The following is a 16197-nucleotide window of genomic DNA, read 5'->3' as shown; positions in this document are numbered from 1 at the left end:
AGACCACATGTATCATTTTTTTTTTTTTTTTTTGAGACGGAGTCTCGCTATGTCGCCCAGGGTGGAGTGCAGTGGCCGGATCTCAGCTCACTGCAAGCTCCGCCTCCCGGGTTTTTACACCATTCTCCTGCCTCAGCCTCCCGAGTAGCCGGGACTACAGGCGCCCACCACCTCGCCCGGCTAGTTTTTTGTATTTTTTAGTAGAGACGGGGTTTCACCGTGTTAGCCAGGATGGTCTCGAACTCCTGACCTCGTGATCCGCCTGTCTCGGCCTCCCGAAGTGCTGGGATTACAGGCTTGAGCCACCGCGCCCGGCCCACATGTATCATTTAAGAGCACAGTGGTCACTCTGCTCTAGCAGATTACTTCATGAGGGAATATGGCTTTAAATTGCCAAAATTCCAATTTTTCAAAAATAAAAAAACTGTGAATATATATGTTTGGTCAGGCGCGGTGGTTCACACCTGTAATCTCAGCACTTTGGGAGGCCAAGGCAGGCGGATCACAAGGTCAGGAGTTCAAGACCAGCCTGGCCAACATGGTGAAACCCCGTCTCTACTAAAAAATAAGTCAGGCATGATGGCAGGTGCCTATAATCCCAGCTATTCAGGAGGCTGAGGCAGGAGAATTGCTTGAACTTGGGAGGTGGAGGTTGCAGTGAGGTGAGATCGCACCACTGCACTCCAGCCTGGGTGACAGAGCGAGACTCAGTCTCAAAAAAAAAAAAAAAAAGTATATATATGCACATATACATACATATATATATATATATATATGAGCTGTATCCCGATTTTTAAACATTTCCTCAAATAAAAAGGTACTGCATAGGTAAAACCAAACAGTTTTGCAGCTTTGCAATTTTTTTCTTTTTTCCTTTTTTTTTTTACTTATGTCTAGACCTGAAGGAGTCAAATTCAGGCAAATATCTGGGAATCAGGGACCACACGGAATCAGATCAACCTGGGGCTGTGTGTAGAAGACATGTGAGCAGTGAGGACTGCAGAAGCTATGGAAGAACTAGAGACAGAAAGTTCTGAAACTATCTTCGCCTTAGGAACAGACTTTCTCTTCTAGCTGTAGCAAAAACCAGTAATGGTTTCCCAGGCAACATCCAGTCTGGCATAACCTGGAAGTTCATGTGTTTCTGCAATGCAGTATCATCTCCTGATGGGCAAATTTTGACATAATTTTCCAGACTTTTAACCAATCCAGGAATGGAAGCTTAGAATGTTCTACTGAGTATCAACTCCCTGTCGTGGCAAATATTAACCCTTCTGTTATGTGCAAAGAGCTCTTAATGAATTCTCATTATCTTAGTAGCACATTAGAATCAGGTTCTCAAAGCCTGAATGCTTCATAAGTATTCTCTAGGTGATATTTATATTTTATTTGTGGTGCTTACAATGAATATAGATAATTGTATATTTGTAACATCAATATACTAACTAATGTGGTACTTGACCTAAATGGCTTTAAATATTTCTTCGTAATTGGGCAGAGCTTAGTGGCCTGTTTTCAGATAGATGCTCAGGTTTACACACACGACTCCTCAAAGACAGACTTAAAAATATTTGCTTCCAGGCCTGGTGCGTTGGCTCACACCTGTAATTACAGCACTTTGGGAGGCCAAGGCGGGCAGATCACTTGAGCTCAGAAGTTCAAGACCAGCCTGGGCAACATGGTGAGACCCCCATCTCTACAAAAATACAAAAAATTAGCTCTGTGTGGTTGCGCACACCTGTAGTCTCAGCTACTCAGGAGGCTGAGGTGCTAGGATCACCTAACCCTGGGAGGTTGAGGCTGCAGCGAGCCAAGATTGCACCACTGCATTCCAGCCTGAATGATACAGTGAGACCTTGTCTTAAAAAAAAAAGAAAAAAAGAAAAAAAAATTCTTCCTTTATTAAGGAATAACAATAAAATACTGCTGGGTAGTGTCAATAACCATACTATCTGAAACTTTTTAAAAGCCTTTCAAATAACTTCAAACAAACATCTATATTGTTTTTTAGAACACTGGGGAAATAGAATTTAAATGAACAACTGTGTCTTTTAATCCACATTGCATATGTCTGTTATTATTTAAGTCTCATTATTATTTTTTCCACTTACTCTGCAGTGATCTGAACTGACATGGCCTAGCGTTACTGGTCCAGCAAAGCAGTGGAATTCTGTAAGCACACTGCACTAATATCAGCAAGGCATTTGGTGAGGGCATTTGCTGCCAAGTTTCGGAAATTATGATAGAGCTGCTACAAATATTCAAATGCAGGATTTGGGGTGGTCGTTAAGTCTTTAGCTCATTTGGATAAACGCCAACTCACTTGGGTAAATGGGAGTACCATTGCTGGATTCTATGTTAAGACTAAGTTTAATGTTGTAAGAAGCTGCCAATCTGTCTTTTGAAGTGGCTGTGGCGTTTTTCATTCCTACCAGCAACAAATGAGAGTTCTTGTTGCTCCACATCCTCACCAGTATTTGGTGGTGTCAGTGTTCTGATTTTCTAACCATTCTAATAGGGGTGTAATAGTACCTCATTGTTTTAGTTTGTAATTCCCTAATGACATATGATATTGAGTATTTTTTCATGTGCTTATTTGCCATCCGTCTGTCTTTTGGTGAGGTGTCTATTCAGGTCTTTTGTCCATTTTTTTTTACTTGGGTTGTTTGCTTTCATATTGTTGAATATTAACACTTTACATATTTTGGATAGAACTTTTTTTTTTTTTTTTTTTTTTTGAGGCAAGATCTGTCTCTATAGCCCAGGCTGGAGTGCAGTGGTGTGAACTTGGCTCACTGCAACCTTCTAGGGCTCAAGTCATCCTCCCACCTCAGCCTTCTGAGTAGCTGGGACTACAGGCTTGTGCCACCATGCCTGGCTAATTTTCATATTTTTTTGTATTGTAGTGATGCAGTTTCACCATGTTGCCCAGGCTGATATTTTGGATAATACTTCTTAATCAGATGTATTTGCAAATATTTTCTCCCTGTCTGTGGCTTGCCCTTTTATTTGCTTAACAGTATCTTTTGCCAAGCTGAAATTCTTAGTTTTATTGAAGCCTCACTTATCAATTTTTCTTTCATGGATTGTGCTTTTGTTGTTGAATCTCCAAATTCGCAACTAAACACAAGGTCATCTAGAGTTTCTCCTGTTATCTTTTAGGAGTTTTGTAGTTTTATATTTTACGTTTAAGTCTATAATCCACTTTGAGTTAATTTTTGTGAAAGGTGCAAAGTCTATGTTAGATTAATTTTTTTTCTTATTTTGCATGTGGATGTCCTGTTGTTCTAGAACCATTTGTTGAAAAGATTAGTCTTTCTCTATTGAATTGCCTTTGCTCCTTTGTCAAAGATCAATTGACTGTATTTATATAGGTTTATTGTTTTATTTGTCTTTTCCTTCACAAATGCCACACTGTCTTGATCATTATAGCTTTATAGTAACGCTTGATGCCAGATAGCGTCAGTCTTTCACCTCTGTTCTTTTACAATATTATGTTGGCTATTCTGGGTCTTTTGCATTTTCTTATAAACTTTAGAATAAAATTATTAATATTCATAAAATAACTCTCTGATATTTGAATGTGGATTGTGTTGAATCTATAGATCAAGTTATCAGGAAGAACTGGTAGCATGAGGAATTTGAGTCTTCCTATCCATGAGCATGAAAATAGCTCTTCATTTATTTAGTGATTTGATTTCTTTCCTCACAGTTTTGTAGTTTTCCTTATATAGGTCCCAAGATTTATACCTAAGTAATTTTTTGGTGCAAATATGAATGGTCTATTTTTGATTTCAAATTCCAGTTGTTCACTGCTTATATATAGGAAAGCAATTACATTTGTATACTAACTTTGTGTTACGTGATCTTGCTATAATTACTTACTATAATAGTTTCAGGATGGTTTTTTGCTGTTGTTGATTCTTTGGGATTTTCCTTCTTTTTCTTTTCTTTTCCTTTCTTTTCTTTTCTTTTTTCTTTTCCTTTTCTTTTTTTTGAGATGGAGTTTAGCTCTTGTTGCCCAGGCTGGAGTGCAATGGCACAATCTCAACTCACTGCAACCTCTGCCCCTTGGGTTCAAGAGATTATGCTGTCTCGGTCTCCCGAGTAGCTGGGATTACAGGCATGCACCACCATGTCTGGCTAATTTTTTGTATTTTTAGCAGAGACAGGGTTTCACCATGTTGTTCCCCGGGCTGGTCTCAAACTCCTGACCTCAGGTGATCCGCCTGGCTCGGCCTCCCAAAGTGCTGGAATTACAGGCGTGAGCCACTGCGCCTGGCTTCTTTGGGATTTTCTACATAATCACATCATCTGTGAACAAAGTTTTATTTCTTTCTTCCTTCTCAATCTGTTTACCTTGCTTTTTGTCTGTCTGTTTGTTTGTTTTTTGGTCTTATTGCATTAGTTAGGACTTCCAGTACAATGCTGAATAGAAGTAGTGAGAGGGAGGGGACACCCTTGCCTTGTTTTTGATCATAGGGAGAAAGAATCTAGTTTCCTAACATTAAGCATGATGTTAGGTATAGTTAGTTTGCAGTTATCCTTTATGAAGTTGAGATCCAGTTTCCCTCTGCTCCTAGTTTGTTTAGAGTTTTTTTTCTCTAAACTATGAATGAGTGCTGGATTTTGTCAAGTGCTTTTCTGCATCTGTTGATATGAGCATATAAATTTTTCTTCCTTAGCCTATTGGTATAATAAATTACATTAATTGATTTTCTAATCAATTGAACCACTCTGTATACCTGGAATAAAATACATTTGGTAGTGGTGCATAATTCTTATACATTGTCAGATTTCATTTGCTAACATTTTGTTGAGAATTTCTGGATTTATGATTGTGAAAGATATGAGTCTGTAGTTTTCCTTTCTTTTAATGTCTTTGTCTGGTTTTGGTATAGGATTAATGCTAGCCTCATAGAATGAGTTAAGTGTTTCCTTCACTTCTATTTTCTGGAAGAAATAGTAGAGAATTGGTATCATTTCTGCCTTAAATATTCAGTAGAATTAGCCAGTGAACCCATCTGGGCCTTGTACTTTCTGTTTTAGATGGTTATTAATTATCAGTTAAATTTCTTTAATATATTTTGGCTAATTCAGATTATCTGTTTCTCTTTGTGTGGGTTTCAGTAGACTGTGTCCTTCTAGAAAATGTTCTATTTTCATATAAATGATCATATTTGTGGGCATAGAGTTGTGACTAATATTCCTTTAATATTCTTTTAATGTCCATGGATCAGTAACAATGGCCCCTTTTTCATTTCTGATATTAGTAATTTACGTCTTTTCCCTTTTTTTGTACGTCATTGTATTTTATTTTATTATTTATTTATTTACTTTTTTGAGACGGAGTGTCACTCTTGTTGCCCAGGCTGGAGTGCAATGGTGTGATCTCGACTCACTACAACCTCTACCTTTTGGGTTTAAGCGATCCTCCTGCCGTAGCCTCCCGAGTAGCTGGGATTACAGGCGTCCACCACAATGCTCAGCTAATTTTTTGTATTTTTAGTAGAGATGGGGTTTCACCATGTTGGCAGGCTGGTCTCAAACTCCTGACCTCAGGTGATCCACCTGCCTCGGCCTCCCAAAGTGTTGGGATTACAAGCGTGAGCCATTGTACCTGGCTATCATTGTATTTTAATATGCTTTTTTTTTTTTTTTTTTACAAGTGAGGGCAGATATGTTTTTATATCTTTTTTTATTTTCTTTCTTTTTTTTTTTTTGAGACAGAGTCTTACTATGTTACCCAGGCTGGAGTGCAGTGGTGCAACCTCGGCTCACTGCATCCTCTGCCTCCCAAGTTCAGGTGATTCTCCTGCTTCAGCTTCCTGAGTAGCTAGGATTACAGGTGCCTGCCACCATGTCCGGCTAATTTTTGTATTTTTAGTAGAGATGGGGTTTCACCATATTGGCCACACTGGTCTATCATCTGTTTTTTTTTTTTTTTTTTTTTTTTAATAAACTGTCAATTTGTGTACTTTGCCTACTTTTCTATTTTATCTAAAGAGTATTACATAATTAAGTGTATTAACATTTTGGCCTGCCATCCATGCTGCAAATGTTTTAATTTCAGCTTATTATTTTTCTGTTAATTTTATGTTCATATTTTTTCATATATAAACTTATTTATTTATTTATTTTTGAGATCGAGTCTTGCTCTGTTGCCCAGGCTGGAGTGCAGAGGCGTGATCTCGGCTCACTGCAACCTCTGTCTCCTGGGTTCAAGCAATTGCCCTACCTCAGACTCCCGAGTAGCTGGGATTACAGGTGCCTGCCACTACGCCCAGCTAATTTTTGCAATTTTAGTACAGACGGGGTTTCACCATGTTGGCCAGGCTGGTCTCGAACTCCTGGCCTCAGGAGATCCACCTGCCTCAGTCTCCCAAAGTGCTGGGATTACAGGCGTGAGCCACGGCGCCCGGCCCATATATAAATTTTAGATGAAGTTTTTCAGTGTTTTTAAATTGTTTCTTCCTTTGCTACTGTGCTAAATAATACCTAACATTTACTGAGCATTTACTGTATATCAGGCAACATAGTGATTTATATGTATTATGTAAGTTCAGCTTGAACGATCCTTGAGTTAGGTACTATTATCTCCATTTTATGGATGAGAAAACTGAGGCGCAAATAGATTGAGTATCTTGTTTCTGGTAGGCACATCTAGTAAGTGGCAAGGCTGGGATTTGGAGCTAGTTGCTCTAATGCCAGACACTTAACTACAAAGTTCTACTGCCTCCTAGAAAAGCACTCTAAGTTGAAAATGATATTATTTACCTACTTTTTTATGGTTACATATTTTTAAAAAGTTACACACATAAACACTCTACTTTAAAAATGTCTATATATTCAAATTTCGTAACACAGTGTTATATGTAATAGTCTTTGCGAAGTTAAAGGAATTCATTTATTTTGGAACTGAAATTAATACATCACCTGGTTTGACTAATCTTTGGAAAATTCGGCTAATAGAATATTGGAAGGTGTGGGAAGAACTGTAATAGAGACCAGAAAACTAAGCAGTTTTTTAAAAATGCAATTATTAAGTTCAAGAAAAAAGCAAATGGTTAATAAAACATAACCATAACCAGTATACTGTAACATTAAGTTCTGACTGCTATCTGCATGGGCATAATAACATGAATAATGAATATTTAACTATACATAAAAAGTGAATAGAGGATGAGGAAATGAAGAATGAAAAAGTGGGAACAGACAACTCTGGTAGACTCAGGTTTGATTTTCTTAGATCTTCCTGACTCACCTCAATATCTGATATTAAACTCTACTGGGGCTGTTGTGAGCAATCTTCTTGTTTCTGGCCCTTACTGCAGCATGTTACTTACAGGGACTATACCTTCCTTAACACATTACCCATCACTCCTCTACTCTACTATGGTGGGGTTTTTTTTGGGTAGTTGCTGCCTGTAAGTGAATTTAGAAAGATAATCAGAGGAAGGAGGGTGGGTAGAGGGAAAATGAATAAATTTATAGTCACCAAGTATTAGATGGATTTGGATTGTACACATAATTAATACGGAGAAAAACTGTTTCATTTTCTCATGATCCTCATTTTCTCCCTCGAGACATAGCTGTCACTTCTAGAAATATTTCTTCTTTTCTTTTTTTTTTGAGATGGAGTCTTGCTGCATTGCCCAGGCTGGAGTACAGTGGCACGATCTCAGCTCACTGCAGCCTTTGTCTTCTGGGTTCAAGCGATTCTCCTATCTCAGCCTCTGGAGTAGCTGGGACTACAGGTGCGCACCACCACATCCGGCTGATTTTTGTATTTTTAGTAGAGACGGGATTTCACCTTGCTGGTAAGGCTGGTCTCGAACTCCTGACCTCATGACCCACCCGCCTCAGCCTCCCAAATGCTGGGATTACAGGCGTGAGCCACCACGGCTGGCCTACTTTTAGAAATATTTCAGAAGATGAATTCCAAAAGACTAAAACAGGCTTTACTTCCCCCCTCTCATACAAGAACACATTTCTTCATTTAACAAGTTAAATATATAATACTAATAAATAATTCACAATACTCAAAATGAAGATAATAACCTTAAAGCAGAGGAATTATGAAACAGGATAAGTGGCCAGTGTTGTTTCTGAACACAACAATTTCATTTACTATCTAATTTAGCCACATGGTACCTTTCTATTCCTCATTAAAACCCTGGCCACATATTGCTGCTTCTCCCATCTAAGGTCTGTTCTTTAAATAGCACATGGAACTCCTACTGGTGTGACCTTTCTTCTTGGCAGGTCGTCCAAGAATATTAACTGGAGTACTTTCTCCCACAGTTCCCAGAAGAGCAGGAGACCTCAATATTCTGAGAAGCTTCATTGTTGAAAGTCTAAGTAGTTTGCCAAAAATGACTGATTTTCTTCAAACTAAGGAAATTTCTCTTGTGTTTGCAATAAGTAGCTATCAAAGGGACATTTATGGTTCTAAATTAGTTTCAGTACCTGTAAAGAGACCCATCCCAGTCAGGCACAGTGACTCACACCTGTAATCCCAGCACTTTGGAAGTCCTAGGCGGGCGGATCATGAGGTCAGGAGTTCAAGACCAGCCTGACCAACATGGTGAATTAGCTGGGCGTGGTGCCACACACCTGTAATCCCAGCTACTCAGGAGGCCGAGGCAGGAGAATCGCTTGAACCCAGCAGGTAGAGGTTGCAGTGAGCTGAGATTATGCCACTGTACCCCAGCCTGGGCGACAGAGCGAGACTTCATCTAAAAAAAAAACAAAAAAAACCTATCCCTGAGAGGAGGCAGGCAGTGGGGAGACAGATGTGTTTCGGGAGCATGGAGGGAAGGTATCTGAAAAATGCTGGCTGCAAAGGGCAAGCAGCCAGTCCTGCAGGGAGGTCTCAACACAGTATGACCAAGGGCCCTCTAGGTGGCAGAGCACAGCAAAAGCACAGCAAGAGCATGTGATATTTATTCAAAATCAAGGGAGGCAGGCAGGAAACCAGAATGCAGCTTAGTGAGGGCAAGAGCAAGGCAGGGCCCCAGTCCCAGCAAGACTGAGCAATGAAATGGCTTTAAAATAACAACAATCTGCAGTTATCAAAACTGGGGCCAAAATGGCAGACACCCTGAAATAAACTGGTGAAATGCAATCTTAAAACAGATGAACAAAAAATGAGCTAGAATCTTGGAGACTATTTGGTTGCCTCATATGATTTATAGGACTGGAGCAATGTTGCTGATCCTCATACTGAAATTTATGTCACAGGGAGAAAATATAATTCTAACTTACTAGAGAACCATGATTGAAGCTGCTCAGGGCTGAGTGTGCAGAAGTATATCTTTGTCTCTAAGGGAAATTGTAAGACAGGCTTGTAGTTTATAAAAGTCATCCATAATTTTTAATCTTTTGTTTTGGGGGTCAGCCAAAATCCTATACCCTAACTATTGTTGTAATCCAGGTGAGTTAAGGCAGTAATCTGAATTACCATGGCGATTGAGGGTTGGGAAGAAGGTGATGGGTTGAAACAATGATTGGAGTGGAAAGGGGGAAGGGGGCAGGAATTGGGAGCAGGGAATTATTATAAGGAATGGTTCCCTGGTTTCTGCATTGGCTTGAACAACTGAGTGGACAGTTGTGCTCATAGGGAGCTGGGATGGTCAGATGCCTGAATGCAAAATCCAGTCTCACTTTGTACTTCCTGTGTGTACATGAGTCAATTACTTAACCTCTCCGAGGATATAACAAATTAGAGAGTTCATGTTTTGGTACATATCAGAGTCTACTAATTGTTAAGCCCTACGGTAAGTGCTGAGAGTAATAAGACAAATAGAATACAGCTCTTGAATTCATTGTTTGCAGTCAGCTAGGAGAGACATGCAAAAACAATTCACAAGACACAGTGGGAGAAGCGCTAAAATATCTGTGTGCATAAAGCATTCAGTGAGCCCAGAATAATGTACTCTGCTTGCAAATGTAGGGATAAGGAAGGTCTCATGTAGGTGTGAGGAAAGAAGAATGGACATTGGAGCTAGGCTTGAATGAATAGTTTCACCAAAATAAATTTTCTTTGTGATCTTAGACAAATTAATCTCTCCGAGCCTTAGTTTCCTCATTTGGGGTTAATGATAGTACTTGTCCCAAGGAAAGATGGTTAAATGAAATAATGCATGAAAAATGCTCAGCACAGTGCCTGTTACACAGCAAGAACTCCATGAATGTTCGCTATTTTTATTACCATTATTACTTTGGAGAGGCCTGGGAGTCAGTCAGCTCTGATGGACTCAGTGATGTATCAAACTCACAGCTAGTTAGTACCAGAGACTCGACCAGTATCCAGGCTGCCAATTTTATGCTCTAAAATGAAAGGAGAGCTCTGCCCTCATCCAATTCCACCTTTTCCACTGAAGGTTAAATTGGATTCTTTTATGTAAAGTGAACACTCCCAAGTGACTTTTCCCCAAGGAAAGTTTTGAATGAAATCATTTACCATTTGTATGAGCTCATATCCAAAATGAGCACCCACTTGGATAGAGCTGATCAGTCTGCAGTATACAATTTCACTTTGCTTACTGGGTATCTCTTTTTTTTTTTTTTTTTTGAGGGGGGAGGGCATCTCCAGTTTTTTCCAGGCTACGTATTTCTCCTATTTCAGCCTTTTAAAGTCCCGTTCTCTGCAGCCTATTTCATTGACTTTCATATCAAAGGAAAGTGAAAGCAAAAATAGGTTTTACTTTTAGCAAAACGCATTTGCTGTCTGTTGTGATTTAGAAGCTCTTTGCTGGCACTATGGAAAGAGGCAAAAACAAAACAAAACAAAACAAAACAAAACAAAAAACAAACAAACAAACAAAAAAACACAAACGTAGCCTCCATATCTGAAATAGTTAAAGCAAACCAGATCCATATGAAATAAGGAAACAGTAATTCTAGAACAATGTATAGATATTCTACAGTGATATGGGGTGGATTGAATACATTTTTACAAAGAAGGCAAATTAAATTGATGTTCCACTGATTTGGAGCTAATGAGGATGTACAGAGAGAAAAAAACATCAATCATTTATGTGGCAAGCGCCGTGTTAGGTGCTCCCATAGAGTATCTGGAGAAAATGATGTCTGAATTAGCCCAAGAAAATGGTAAAGGACTCAGATTGGCAAAGAGAAAGGCAGGCAAGTGGTTCTCATTAGAATCACCAGGTTCTAAAAAAACACAACACAACAAAACCAAAAAAACAAAAAATCTCCAAAACTTTTGTGTCCAGGCTGCACCCTCAGCGATTCTGCCTCAGTTCCTCAAGGTGAGCAGCCCAGGTGTCCAGCTTTATGAAAGTTCCCTGGGGAATCTATTGTGCAACCTGGGCTGAAAACCTCTGCTTTAGAGCAAAGACTGAATGATGACTATGCCCAAGTCCTGGGTGGACAGAGGCAGGCCTGCGGTGAATATTTCTTCTTCCGGATTGCCATGGAAACATGACTTCCCCCAATTTGCCTAGGATAAGAGTAAAGTGAATGCATTGGGTTGTGAATACGTGAATGTTTGCCTGGGGAAGGACAAAGTGAGGATTTGGGAGAAATAATCTTTTGAGATCTTACAGAACGGCTGAATGCTGACACTGGGGTATAGAATTAGGAAGAAACTTAGAGATTTTAAACAAAAATTGTGGTCTCTGAGGACTTAAATGTATGAAGTTGTAAAGCTGGCAAAAGGTAAAGGAGTGAAAAAAGTCTGGAAACAGACAGCTCAGGGCTTTAGGGTAAGTGGGTGTCTCTTTGTGGAAACTGCTTCAATTCAACCTCATTTGTAAATGAGCATACTCATAGCAGCCCAGTGTGTCTGTTGGGAAAGTGATGGCCCCAAGCCTATATTACAAAAATCATAAGATGTTCATTTTACTTCTTCCTCTTTCTTTGTCCTTTTCTTCTTCCATGCATGCTTGCTTGCACATAGTCATTTCGGTAGTGGGTAGTCATTAATAAGTGATTAACTTCATGTCCTAACCCCCAGGAGCTGCCTGCAAGATGAAAGAACTGGTTTTTCTTTTAAAGAACAATGATCCTCAGGTCACGGAGACCTCCTTGATGGCATCCAGAAGTTCAATTGACTGAGGGACACAAGCAGCTTGCATCATCAGAGAATCTCAACTCCTACATATCTACCTTACTCATAAAAGCCCCCCAGTTATGTTCAAAGGCAGATGGGGTTTGAGAGGTGCCTCTCGCACCCTCACGCTGTAGCCAATTTGAATGACCTTTCTGTGCTCCTAAGCACTGATGTGTCAGTGTTTGGCTTTACTGGCATCAGGTACTCAACCTAAATCTACAACAGTATGAGATAGCATGCAGACAGCACAGAGTGCCATGCCTGCCACACAGAAAGCAGTAAGCATGAGTTAATATTACTGTTGTTGTTTGAAGGGATCAGGATTCTGTGTGAATGAGTCACAGGTATCCCAGAAGCAGGATTTGTGTAGCTGCTATAAAGAGGGCTTCCCACTGAAACTGGTGTAGGCATAAAGAACCTTGTGTTTCTTGTACAAAGGGAATTGAGAGAAACCACTTCATCCTTAGCCTGCAGGGAGTTGGAGGAAGAAAGGCCTCAAAGAGGCGACCAAAGTGAATGCATGGGGGCCAAAGGTTGGAGACCAGGGCAAGGAGGAAGTGGGTCAGAACAGATGGAACTTGGGCAAGGTCTGTATCTATTTTGGAAACTGAAGCCCAGAACTGGGGCCACAGTGGGGCAGGCTTTCACTTGCTCCCTTTTATGAACCAACCAGCACCGTGGAAAGAACGGGGTGGGATAGACTGAAAGATGACTGAATTGTATGCAGTTTCACTTTTTGGCTGATTATTCCAATTCAAGATTACACGAGCTAATGCATGTGAAAGCATTTCCTAAAGAGCAAAACGCTATGCAAATAGAGTATTAACATTTTTCTTCTGTGTAGAATTTATACCTAAAGATTCCCTCAAGTGATACTAAACTAGTCTGTGCGCTTCAAGCAGGTGTCCAGCGCAGTGCATCGAGGAGGGTCTGTGGGACTGGGAGTGGCCAAGGGAGGAGCCAAGCAGGGCTGGAGGAGCTGACCCAAGAGGCAGCTCTTTTGTGGATCCCAAGCCTGGAACAGCAGAAGTTATGCCGAGGGTTTGCCAAACATCCCCAGAGTCTTCTGTTTGGAAGTTTCAAGGATACGCATTTTGTAAATAGTGTTAGATGAAGTGAAAATGCCAAGCTGGAGATAAACAAAAGTTGTGCTTCAAGAGTTTGGCTCCTAGTCCATGTTTATGAATTGTTTGCTGAAATGAAGACAAGTGTGAGATGGTAACATAACACTAAAGCAGGCCAATAAGTCCATGGTGCTATGCTGAAAGTGCGAATAAGACCTTGCAAGTAAGTCCATGGTGTTTTGGATTTGGTGTTAGTGGCAGCAGAAAGCCGCTGATATAAGCCTTGAACGGTGTTCAGGGATCTTGTAAACTACTGAAAAGTGAGGAAATAAATGTGTGTCCAAGGTCATTCATTTATTAAGCGGCCTTTAAAGAGGAACATTTTCACTGTGAGATAATAGTTGCTGTAGTGACTTATTTAAGCAAGATTACGGGCTCTTCTCTAAACAGAGCTGTACCTCTCCATTCATGGCACAAGAATGCACAATAGACATGGTTTTGAAATCAGTCTGCCTTCTGCTAACCAAGCCATGCACCCCAGTGTAGGGCTGCATCTCCTCAGAAAAAGGGACACATTTTTCCACTTTGCACAAAGGCATCCAATGGGGTAATGGCAGCCCTGTCTTGAACAATCAAAAAACACAATGCATGCATTTCTGCTTAGACAACTTCTCAGGGTCACTTCCAGACTCTGGGCTAAGAACCAATGAAACAAGCAATAAAGCTGAAGAAAAAGAAGATAAAAAACAATCAAAATGTAAAGTAGAGGAAATGAAAAAGAACAGCAAAGTGAGCTGAATCATGAACAGTAGGAAGTCTCGAGATAAGTGGAGGCTGTCCCTACATATTTCTGGTACTTCGAGTAAACATGGAGAGAAAGTTCACAGTGACCTAATCAAGAGCAGAAATGAAAATGGGGCAAAATGCCATGTGGGGACATTTTGCACGCAGAAGCAACATGAGTCTGGCACCTCCAGGTTACCAGCAACATGACTGCTTTTTATGGAGAATGAGTAAAATGAATATGCTCCCAATGGTCCTCTGAGTTCTTCACATTCATCCCAACTCCCTTTCTCCTCTGCTCCAGCACTGCAGTGGAACGGCATGGCTACAGTTTACATTTCACATTTCAATTTGGGCAATGGATGAGATCTTCTGTACTATATTTGCATCTGCAAGACTCTGCTACTCTTGTTTTTAACTTCTGGATGTTCAGGTACACATTGAAGAAAGGAAGTCCTTAACTCTGAGAAGCAGTATGGTCCTGAAACTACCTAAGAAATGGCTCAATTCCTTTCAATTTCCAAGGAAAGCAAAAGTTACACATTAGAAAGCGAGATGACAATACCTAACCATAGAATTTCATTGAGAGAGATTAGATTAGCTTCAAGGACATATATGGCTCACAGTATATTCCATGCTTTTCCATAGGCCAGGAAGATTTGCAGCTAACACCCTTCCTGAATTCTTGTCCCTATAGGGCTTTCGTGTGGGACATCATTGATCCCTATGAGTTCCAGCTGAGGAATTTGTGACATATTCTATTCCCCCTTGAGATTAGCTTTTAATAATTCATTTATTCATCCAACATTTAAGAGACCCCAACAGTGTTAGATGCTGGGAACCCAAAGATAACTAAGGCATGATCTCTGTCCCCAAAGTCCTTAGTAAGGGGAGATAAGACATGTAATTTTTAAAAGCCACAAAATGCCATGGTGCCATGACAAAAGTATATCTGGGGGACAGAAGGACTCCAAGAAGGAAGAGGTGATTCCAGGTAAGACATACTGTGGAAATAAAGCAGCTATGGGGCAAAGAACGTGTTGCAGTTGGGAAGATGCAGGTAGATCAGTTGACCAATTAAAATCCTGTTCTTGGAGCTGGTAGGATAAAGGATAGGTCCAGGTGGAAGAGGCCCAGGTGAAAGTTTTGCTTCTCCTCGGAGCAAAAATATGACCTCATCTTAACTCATTACATTTGCATTCCAAATAAGGCTACATTCACAGGTATCTGGGTTAGGATATCAACATATCTTTTTTGGGGACACAACCCAGGCCCGTCTGGATTGAAATGTGGAGGAAGACCCCAGGAGAAGCATAACTTTCCTTTAACCCATAAATCACAAGACTTGGTTGCCTTATGATGAAGCTGTATAGTTCCAACATATGTCTTCAATGAAGAAAATTTAATGTTTAGGAATTCTAGAACTTGCAGAATTGGGAGTTGCCTGGGAGATGAAATGTTCTCTCCATCACCTCTGGCCCTTGGTGCTGAGTTCATTCGCATGTTTAGTTCTAATTTTAGCTGTGAAAAAATATACTTTAAAACATTAACACATTTATTATTTAGTGCTGGATTTAACTGTTTACACTTTCACTGATAAAAGATTAAAAATATGTCTTACTATACGCTGCTACCTGTAGTTCAAAGAGCATTCCTGTTTCTCTTTTTCTCTCTTGTTCTCTATTTTTGAAACTGAGTTAATAATCCCCTTGATGTAGAGATGGGGGATTTTCATCAGTACCAGATCATTTCACCTGCCTTTTCTCCTCCGTGAGATTTCCAATTTCCTGACACTTTCTTTTCACTACGTTTACCATCCATTTCTTGGTTTTAGATGAGATCCCATGGTCTCTCCCTGTGAACACTGCCTCTCAGATACTGTCAGCATTTCTAACTTCTTACCCTGGAGCTATCCACCTGGATCCTTTACCTAAACTCCTGAGAGAATGTAAAGATCTGTTTTGAGATGAATCTCAAACACTGTTAAGTAGGGTAGCATCTCTAAAGTCCACAGAACAGCACAAAGGTCCACCTTCAAGTGTGATAGTCACTACCCATTACCTCCCCAAGAGCCATTTTCCCTTCTTTCAGTATGTTCAGGTGGTGAGGAGGGATTTTGCTTCCAAGGAGAGTGGTCCCTGACTCCAGGATGGGCCTAACCAGTCATGGAAATCTCTCTCCCCTTGTCTATTTGTTGTTCTTGGTTTGGGCATTTGACCTTGTTCTGGCCAATAGGTTATAAAAAGAAATCAGCTGGAGATAACCTAAGTA

At 40.2% G+C, this 16197-nt stretch overlaps 1 protein-coding gene and 1 long non-coding RNA gene across 19 annotated transcripts in view; one reads left to right on the top strand and one right to left on the bottom strand.

The window, feature by feature from the left end:
* PCED1B (PC-esterase domain containing 1B) overlaps positions 1-16197 on the bottom strand; it is a 155381-nt gene that overhangs the window by 34881 nt on the left and 104303 nt on the right. The window lies entirely within an intron of this gene.
* The window catches only part of LOC102123246 (uncharacterized), a 56200-nt gene that overhangs the window by 13683 nt on the left and 26320 nt on the right, over positions 1-16197 (top strand). The gene's annotated exons all lie outside the window — the stretch shown is intronic.

The sequence above is a fragment of the Macaca fascicularis genome, chromosome 11 (assembly GCF_037993035.2).
Source record: "Macaca fascicularis isolate 582-1 chromosome 11, T2T-MFA8v1.1".
Lineage (NCBI taxonomy): Eukaryota > Metazoa > Chordata > Mammalia > Primates > Cercopithecidae > Macaca > Macaca fascicularis.
The sequence above is the reverse complement of the archived record's forward strand: the minus strand, read 5'-3'. Positions and strand labels throughout refer to the sequence as shown.